The sequence below is a fragment of the Eriocheir sinensis genome, chromosome 69 (genome assembly GCF_024679095.1).
Source record: "Eriocheir sinensis breed Jianghai 21 chromosome 69, ASM2467909v1, whole genome shotgun sequence".
Lineage (NCBI taxonomy): Eukaryota > Metazoa > Arthropoda > Malacostraca > Decapoda > Varunidae > Eriocheir > Eriocheir sinensis.
Window position 1 is genome coordinate 262,622 of NC_066577.1, and position 9,633 is coordinate 272,254.

Genomic DNA, 9,633 nt, shown 5'->3' on the forward strand with positions numbered 1-9,633 from the left:
GGAGGTGTGGCCTGAAGGAGCTGTGTGGCGTCACTCTGCTTCCTGTTCGCGGCGGGATGTGGCTCTGACAGGCCTGGAAAAGGGGGCAGAGTCAGCGGTCAGCTTCAAACACACACAGACCTTGATGAAAATGGCAATAACAGAGAAACGAAGAGGAGGAGGGACGTGAGGAAGACAGGAGGAGAAAGGGGGAAGATTGCGCTACATTTTGGTATATTGGAAAAGAAAACAGGAGTAGAGGAAAGTGGAGAAAGACTGAGGCGAACTTGAGGAAGGTAGAAAGAAAATGTCAATCGCGCACGGAGAATAACACAGACCTTGATAAAAATAGAAATAACAGAAAAAGGAAGAGACAGAGGAAGATTAGGAAGACAGGAGAAGAAAGGGGGAAGATTGCGCTACATTTTGGTATATTGGGAAAGAAAACAGGAGTGGAGGAAAGTGGAGAAAGACTGAGGCGAACTTGAGGAAGGTAGAAAGAAAATGTCACAATCACGCACGGAAAATAACACAGACCTTGATAACAATAGAAATAACAGAGAAACGAAGAGACAGAGGAAGATTGGGAAGACAGGAGAAGAAAGACGAAAGATTGCGCTACATTTTGGTATATTGGAAAAGAAAACAGGAGTAGAGGAAAGTGGAGAAAGACTGAGGCGAACTTGAGGAAGGTAGAAAGAAAATGTCACAATCACGCACGGAAAATAACACAGACCTTGATAAAAATAGAAATACCAGAAAAAGAAAGAGACAGAGGAAGATTAGGAAGACAGGAGAAAAAAGGGGGAAGATTGCGCTACATTTTGGTATATTGGAAAAGAAAACAGAAATAGAGGAAAGTGGAGAAAGACTGAGGCGAACTTGAGGAAGGTAGAAAGAAAATGTCACAATCACGCACGGAGAATAACACAGACCTTGATAAAAATAGAAATAACAGAAAAAGGAAGAGACAGAGGAAGATTAGGAAGACAGGAGAAGAAAGGGGGAAGATTGCGCTACATTTTGGTATATTGGGAAAGAAAACAGGAGTGGAGGAAAGTGGAGAAAGACTGAGGCGAACTTGAGGAAGGTAGAAAGAAAATGTCACAATCACGCACGGAAAATAACACAGACCTTGATAACAATAGAAATACCAGAAAAACGAAGAGACAGAGGAAGATTGGGAAGACAGGAGGAGAAAGACGAAAGATTGCGCTACATTTTGGTATATTGGAAAAGAAAAAAGGAGTAGAGAAAAGTGGAGAAAATGGAGGACAAAAAGATGGAAGAAATGAACGAAACTACTAAGAATCACGGCGGACAAAGACACAGACCTTGATGAAAATGTGAAGAACAGAGAAACGAAGAGGAGGAGGAAGGTGAGGAAGACAGGAGGAGGAAGGTGAGGAAGACAGGAGGAGGAAGGTGAGGAAGACAGGAGGAGGAAGGTGAGGAAGACAGGAGGAGGAAGAGGAAAGATTACGCTGTTTTTTGGTACAGAAGAAACAGACCAACTGGCAGAGGAGAGTGGCGGGACATGGCGATGAACTTGTGGGAGGGAGAAAGTACTTGTAAAGAACTTGTGGACATGTTACAATGCTCTCTCTCTCTCTCTCTCTCTCTCTCTCTCTCTCTCTCTGCAAGTGTGTGTTTGTGTCTACAAGTGTGTGTTTGTGCCTACAAGTGTGTGTTTGTGCCTACAAGTGTGTGTTTGTGCCTGTAAGTGTGTGTTTGTGCATACAAGTGTGTGTTTGTGCCTACAAGTGTGTGTTTGTGCCTACAAGTGTGTGTTTGTGCCTGCAAGTGTGTGTTTGTGCCTACAAGTGTGTGTTTGTGCCTACAAGTGTGTGTTTGTGCCTACAAGTGTGTGTTTGTGCCTACAAGTGTGTGTTTGTGCCTAAAAGTGTGTGTTTGTGCCTGCAAGTGTGTGTTTGTGCCTACAAGTGTGTGTTTGTGCCTGCAAGTGTGTGTTTGTGTCTACAAGTGTGTGTTTGTGCCTACAAGTGTGTGTTTGTGCCTACAAGTGTGTGTTTGTGCCTGCAAGTGTGTGTTTGTGCCTACAAGTGTGTGTTTGTGCCTGCAAGTGTGTGTTTGTGCCTACAAGTGTGTGTTTGTGCCTACAAGTGTGTGTTTGTGTCTACAAGTGTGTGTTTGTGTCTACAAGTGTGTGTTTGTGCCTACAAGTGTGTGTTTGTGTCTACAAGTGTGTGTTTGTCTCTACAAGTGTGTGTTTGTGCCTACAAGTGTGTGTTTGTGCCTGCAAGTGTGTGTTTGTGCCTACAAGTGTGTGTTTGTGCCTACAAGTGTGTGTTTGTGTCTACAAGTGTGTGTTTGTGCCTACAAGTGTGTGTTTGTGCCTACAAGTGTGTGTTTGTGCCTACAAGTGTGTGTTTGTGCCTACAAGTGTGTGTTTGTGTCTACAAGTGTGTGTTTGTGCCTACAAGTGTGTGTTTGTGCCTACAAGTGTGTGTTTGTGTCTACAAGTGTGTGTTTGTGCCTGCAAGTGTATGTTTGTGCCTGCAAGTGTGTGTTTGTGCCTGCAAGTGTGTGTTTGTGCCTACAAGTGTGTGTTTGTGCCTGCAAGTGTGTGTTTGTGCCTACAAGTGTGTGTTTGTGTCTACAAGTGTGTGTTTGTGCCTGCAAGTGTGTGTTTGTGTCTACAAGTGTGTGTTTGTGCCTGCAAGTGTGTGTTTGTGCCTACAAGTGTGTGTTTGTGCCTACAAGTGTGTGTTTGTGCCTACAAGTGTGTGTTTGTGTCTACAAGTGTGTGTTTGTGCCTACAAGTGTGTGTTTGTGCCTGCAAGTGTGTGTTTGTGCCTACAAGTGTGTGTTTGTGTCTACAAGTGTGTGTTTGTGCCTGCAAGTGTGTGTTTGTGCCTGCAAGTGTGTGTTTGTGCCTCTCCTCCACGTGCTAACAGATGGAAGAGAAGTGGAAGGAATGTGGAGCAATAAGCAAAAATGTGAGGAGGGTCCCGCCATGCCGGTACTTCATGGCGACATACTACATCCCTTGGTTTCTTTGTTGTTTTCTCGGGTTTTAGAGTGGATACAAGGCTCAGGTGGGTCTCTACTGATACCCTGATCCTTTACCTCCACTTTGCCACTTAAGGAACGAAGATACGTGGAAGGAGAGTGGAGAAATAACGGAAAATATGGAGACAGGTGGACCAGCTCGGCGCCATACAAGCACTTATCGCTACAGACATCCCTTGGTTTCTTGGCTGTTTTCGCAGTTTTTAGACCAGATAGAAGACTCGGGTTGGTCTCTAATCATACCCTGATCCTTTACCTCCACTTTGCCACTTAAGGAACGAAGATACGTGGAAGGAGAGTGGAGAAATAACGGAAAGTATATAGACAGGTGGAACAGCTCGGCGCCATGCAAGCACTTTTCGCTACAGACATCCCTTGATTTCTTCGCTGTTTTCTCGGTTTCTGTAACAGATAGAAAATTTGGGTTGGTCTCTACTGATACTCTTATCCTTCACCTCCATTGTGCCAAATACAGAATCTACATATGTGGAAGGAGAGTGGAGAAATAACGATAAATATGGTGACAAGTGGACCAGATTCGCGGCATACAAGCAATTTTCGCGACATACATCCCTTGTTTTCCTTGCTGTTTCCTCGTTTTTTTAGTGGATACAAGGCTGGGATTGATCTCTAATGATACCCTGGTCCTTCATCTCCACTTTGGCACTAAGAGAATGAAGATAAGGGGAAGGAGAGTGGAGAAATAATGGAAAATATGGAGACAGGTGGACCTGCTCGGAGCCATGCAAGCATTTTCGCTACAGACATCCCTGATTTCTTCGCTCTTGTCTCGGTTTCTCGACAATATACAAGGCTGGAGTTGGTCTCTACTGATACCTGATCCTTCACCTCCTCTTTGTGACTTAGGGAACGAAGATAAGTGGAAGGAGAGTGGAGAAAAACCGGATAATATTGAGTCAGGTGGACCAGCTCGGTGCTATGCAAGCATTTTTCGCTACATACGTCCCTTGGTTTCTTTGCTGTTTTCTCGGTTTTTCTACCATATAGAAGACTCGGGTTGGTCTCTAATGATACCCTGTTCCTTCACCTCCATTTTGGCACTTGGAAAAACAAGGTAGGTGGAAGGAGAGTGGAGAAATAACAGAAAATAAGGAGACAGGTGGACCAGCTCGGCTCCATGCAAGCATTTTTCGCTTCAGACATCCCTTAGTTTCTTCGCTGTTTTCTCGGTTTCTAAACCAGATAGAAAACTTGGGTTAGTCTCTTATGATACCCTGATCCTTCACCTCCCCTTTTCAACTTACAGAACTTACATAAGTGGAAGGAGAGTGGAGAAATAACGAAAAATATGGTGACAAGTGGACCAGATTCCCGCAATTCCCTCGGTTTCTTGGCTGTTTTCTCAGTTTCTGGAGTGGATACAAAGCTGGGGTGGGTCTCCTTTGATACCCTGATCCTTCACCTCCACTTTGGCACTTAGGGAAGTAAGATAAGTGGAAGGAGAGTGGAGAAATAACGGAAAATATGGAGACAGGTGGACCAGCTCGGCGCCATGCAAGCATTTTTCGCTACAGACATCCCTTGATTTCTTCGCTGTTTTCTCGATTTCTATAATAGATAGAAAACTTGGGTTGGTCTCTACTGATGCTCTGATCCTTCTCCTCCATTTTGCCACATACAAAATATACATAAGTGGAAGGAGAGTAGAGAAATAACGAAAAATGTGTTCACACGTGAACCAGATTCGCGCCATGCAAGCAATTTTTTCGACATACATCCCTTGGTTTCCTGGCTGTTTTCTCGGTTTCTGGAGTAGATACAAGTCTGGGATTGATCGCTCGTGATACCCTGATCCTTCGTCTCTACTTTGGCACTTACAGAATGAAGATAAGCGGAACGAGAGTGGAGAAATAAACGAAAATGTGGAGACAGGTGGACCAGCTCGGCGCCATGCAAGCATTTTTCGCTACAGACATCCCTTGGTTTCTTTGTTGTTTTCTCGGTTTCTAGAATGAATAGAAGGCTCTGGTTAGTCTCTACTGATACCCTGATCTTTCACCTCCATTTTGACATTTAGAGCACGTACATAAGTGGAAGGAGAGTGGAGCTATGAGAAAACATGTGGACAAGTGGAACATCAATGACTTAACTTGGCGTGTGTGAGAAAAGAGTAAAAAATGTCTGATATGCCCCGCACTACTTCCTCCTACATTTTTATATCAATATCTATTTTCTGAACTTGTGTATCTGTTTTACTTATTGAGAGAGAGAGAGAGAGAGAGAGAGAGAGAGAGAGAGAGAGAGAGAGAGAGAGAGAGAGAGAGAGAAGCCGGATAAACAGGGTGATAAGGGCAAGAGGGAGGGAGGAGGAGGGAAGGAAGGGGTAAGTAATCTAGGAGAGAGAAAATGATAAACAGAACAGATGAATAAGGAGAAAAGGGAGAAGGGGAGAAGGGAAGGAAGAGGAGGAAGAGATGGGAGGATGAAGGAAGGAGAGCGAGAGAGAAAGGGAACAGAGGTGAGGGAGTAAAGATGGGGAGAGGGGGAGTGATAAAGGAAGGGGAGGGAAGGAAGGGGAAGGATGGGAAGGAAAGGAAAGGAAGGGTAGGAAGGGAAGGGAAGGAAGGGGAAGGAAGGGAAGGGAAGGAAGGGAAGAAAGGGGAGGAAGGGAAGGGACGGGGAAGGAAGGGAAGGAAGGGAGGAATTGAAGGAAGGAAGGGAAGGGAAGGGGAAGGAAGGAAAGGAAGGAAGAGAAGTTGAAGGGATGGAAGGGAAGGAAGGGAAGGTATGGAAGGGAATTGAAGGGAAGGGAAGAAGTTGAAGGGAAGGGAAGGGAAGGGAAGGGAAGGGAAGGTAGGGAATTGAAGGGAAGGGAAGGGAAGGGAAGGGAAGGGGAGGGAAGGGGACCCAGCAACGCCAATTAGAGAGAGTGCAAAGGCGTGCATGCAGACAGATTCTGGGCAATTCTTACACTAACTACGAGCATGCACTCACCCAGCTGAGTATGCCCACCCTACAGGACCGATACCAGACAAACCTGACCAAATTCGGCAAGTCCCTCCTCCACAACCCCCGTCATAGAGACCTACTCCCACCCGCCCTCCCTCCCCCCACTAGACCCACAAGACACCACAATATTCTCGTCCCGGTCAAAACTCGCACGGAGAGATATCGGCTTAGTGCGATGCCGACACTTGTGAGGGCCATTAACACCTCCATGATCACATGACCCCTCCACTCCAACACACACACACACACACACGGCTCGGCTACGCAATGTCCCACCTTCAACCCTGAAGAGCCCTTACAGCAGCGCCACCTTGAGGAGGCAGCCTCCGAACACCGCCTATCCAATCTTCTGTCCCACGCTAACCAGGTTGACAGAGCGCGGCTCCTTGCTGCCCGGGCTCCTCACAGCGGCGCCTGGCTCTCGGCCCTTCCCGTCGAGAGACTCGGGCTTCTCCTCCCCGACGAGGCGGTCCGGACAGGAGTAGCCCTGCGACTGGGAGTCCCCACACAGCAGCCCCACCGATGTCGCTGCGGAGCCATGGCGGACAGGCTGGGACACCACAACCTGTCCTGCAAGAGAGACCCCGGTCGCCTGCCCCGCCACGCAGCCCTCAACGATGTGGTGTACAGGGCACTGTCATCTGCCGGTGTGGCGGCCATCCTCGAGCCGCGGGGTCTAGACCGCGGCGATGGACGCCGTCCCGACGGCATCACTATATACCCATTCACGCAGGGCAAGATGCTAGCGTGGGACGCCACCTGCGTGAACACCTTCGGCAGCACCCACCTCATCGACTGCGCTACCACAGCAGGCGCTGCCGCACGCTCCGCCGAGGCCCGGAAACGGCAGCGCTACGCCGACCTCGGTCAGCGGTATGACTTCATGCCGCTGACGGTGGAGACGACCGGAGTCCTCGGTCCCGCCTTCAGCGACCTCATCAAGACCCTCGGCAGGCGCATCCGAGAGAGGACGGGGGAAAAGCGGGAAGCAGAGTGGCTGCGGCAGCGGGTCAGCCTCGCAGTGATCCGCGGGAACGCAGCAGCGCTATGCCAGCAGCGCCCCACATAAGACCCAACTCGTCCTTTATTTTGTTATTCTTTATGTATAATTCTTTAGTTTTTTGTATTATTTATCTGTAGTATAGTAAAAGATATGGTTGAGTGCCACAGTCATCGGCGTTCCGGCAGGGGCCGATGAATTGCAATGCGAACAATCTAACCGATTGTTCCCATCGTAACTCCCTTCCGGATGGAGGCTCTTTTTATTTAAATCACACACACACACACACACACACACACACACACACACAGACACACACACACACACACACACACACGCACACACACACACGCCGGTCTATCTGCTTCATTTAAAAGATAAATACCGGATGTTCGTTGTTCTCGGCGGCTGAATGTGCTTTGATTGATTAAATTATCACACACACACACACACACACACACACACACACACACACACACACACACACACACACACACACACACACACACACCTTTCGTTCCGTCTCTTCTCCTTTCCACAGTTCCCTGGCCGTCGCCTCGTCGTCCCTTTGTTGTCGTTGAGGTGTTCACTAACTCTCTCAGTCTCTCCTCTTTCCCAGGTGAGTCACTCCCTCACCTCCTGCACTGCCTTCATCACCGAGGCTGGTTCAGCTCCGTCTTGAGGTAAGGCAGAGCTCCTAGGTGGCCGTGTCCCTCCCTCGCCATGTCTGTTCGTGTGTGTTAGGGCGGTGTTGGCAGACGCTTCCGCCCCTCTCATCAACAAGGAGGTCAGTCTAGTTCTAATAAGTGTTCCCTTTGGTTCACGGCACAGCAGAAGGGGCAGACTACCAGAGGGGTCGTAAAGCTACCCCGGGAAATGCCCAAAACTTCCACGAAAGCCTGGGCAAGTATGTGTTCTTGGTGAGATGATCAACGATTTGAACCTTAGTCTTGTGTCGCGTCGAGGTATAAGAAACACCTGCTCTCTCTCTCTCTCTCTCTCTCTCTCTCTCTCTCTCTCTTCCACACCTCCTCGGAAAGCCTTGCCAAATAGGTGTGTTCAGGTTAGAAATGTCTCGTAATACGAGCCTATAAGTAACGGACAATGGCAGTGTTCATGCCCGGCTGAAGAAGTGAAGGATGAAAAGCTTCAGCTCACTTCCCAGACTCATCAACATCACTCATTTTCATCTCCACCAAACAGAGTGGCGGCCACACGAGGATGGTGACTATTTAGGCTGGAAAGGCGTCTCAGTGTCTGTGCAGGAAGAATAAGGTTGTTTTCATGCCAGGTTTAGGAAGTCATTGCCAAGAACTCACCGTCTCGCCTGTCAACGCCTCGCAACAATACATCGCGACCTAACAGAGTGGCCGGTGTGGTGTCTTTCTCCATAGGACTTAATAATAGGTCTTTCCATGTCAGGTTCACGTGGACTCACCGCTAAAATAACCCATCAGTTCACTCACCAACGCATCGACATCAATAACAGACTTTCTCCATAGGACTTAATAATAGGTCTTTCCATGTCAGGTTCACGTGGACTCACCGCTAAAATAACCCATCAGTTCACTCACCAACGCATCGACATCAATAACAGACTTTCTCCATAGGACTTAATAATAGGTCTTTCCATGTCAGGTTCACGTGGACTCACCGCTAAAATAACCCATCAGTTCACTCACCAACGCATCGACGTCAGTAACAAACCATCTCCACTGAAAATGGACATGAGGGGGCAGTGCATTGTGGGCCAAACAGCTGAGCATCGCTGACGTCACGATCCTCTCCACATTGCAAACCCGCGGGTGTCCACTGCGAGGGAGGGCGTGTCTGTGTTTGTGTCTGTGGCGTTGCGTGTGTGTGCGTGTGCCGGCGGCGGTGACTACCTTGGCGTTGCGTGCGCGTGTGCGTGTGTGTCCTGAGTCCAGTAGCGGCCGTCGGGAGGGTGAGGGCGGCCCAAGCACTGCGTTCAAGGTGAGTCTGAGTGGGTGTGTTGGGCTCGGGCAGGAAGAACCTCGGCACTGGCAAAGAGAACAAGCTCGTTAGGATCAAGGTCACCCGTATCTCATTCTCCTTCCCTCGGCCTTCAGGTCTTCTTTGTGCTCTCCTCTCCTTGCTAAGTTGGGCCGGGGAGATAACGCTTCTACGAGGCAGGTATGCTGGACAAAAGACTGTGTGTGGGGGGGTGAGTCTGAAAGGGTTCATCGTGGTATGTTCCTTCTCGCGTCCACCTCCTGTTCTCTTCTGTATTTATTCTCTCTACCAGTTTGGACGGATCGGTGAAGACTTGGTGTATGGTATGGACATGACACGAGACAGCGGAGAGACGGAAGGTGACAGGCCAATTTTAGAAGTACACTTAGTTCAAATTACGAACACTACTGAAGCCAAGCACCGCCGCGCCACGATTTCTTTGAGCTAGCAATGTCTCCTTCCTGGCTCACTCACTGCTCGGCCCCACTCTGCCCTCACGACAACCCTCCTCCTCCTCCTCCTCCTTCCCTCCCTCTCACTCGCCTCCTTCTCTCCTCCTCCTCCTTCCTCCCTCTCTCGCCTCTTCCTCCATTCAGCCTCCTTCCTCCCTCTCCTCCGTCCCTCCTCCCTTTGCCTACGACACAATGCTTATGTTTCAAGGCCGTGTTTCAGAAGGG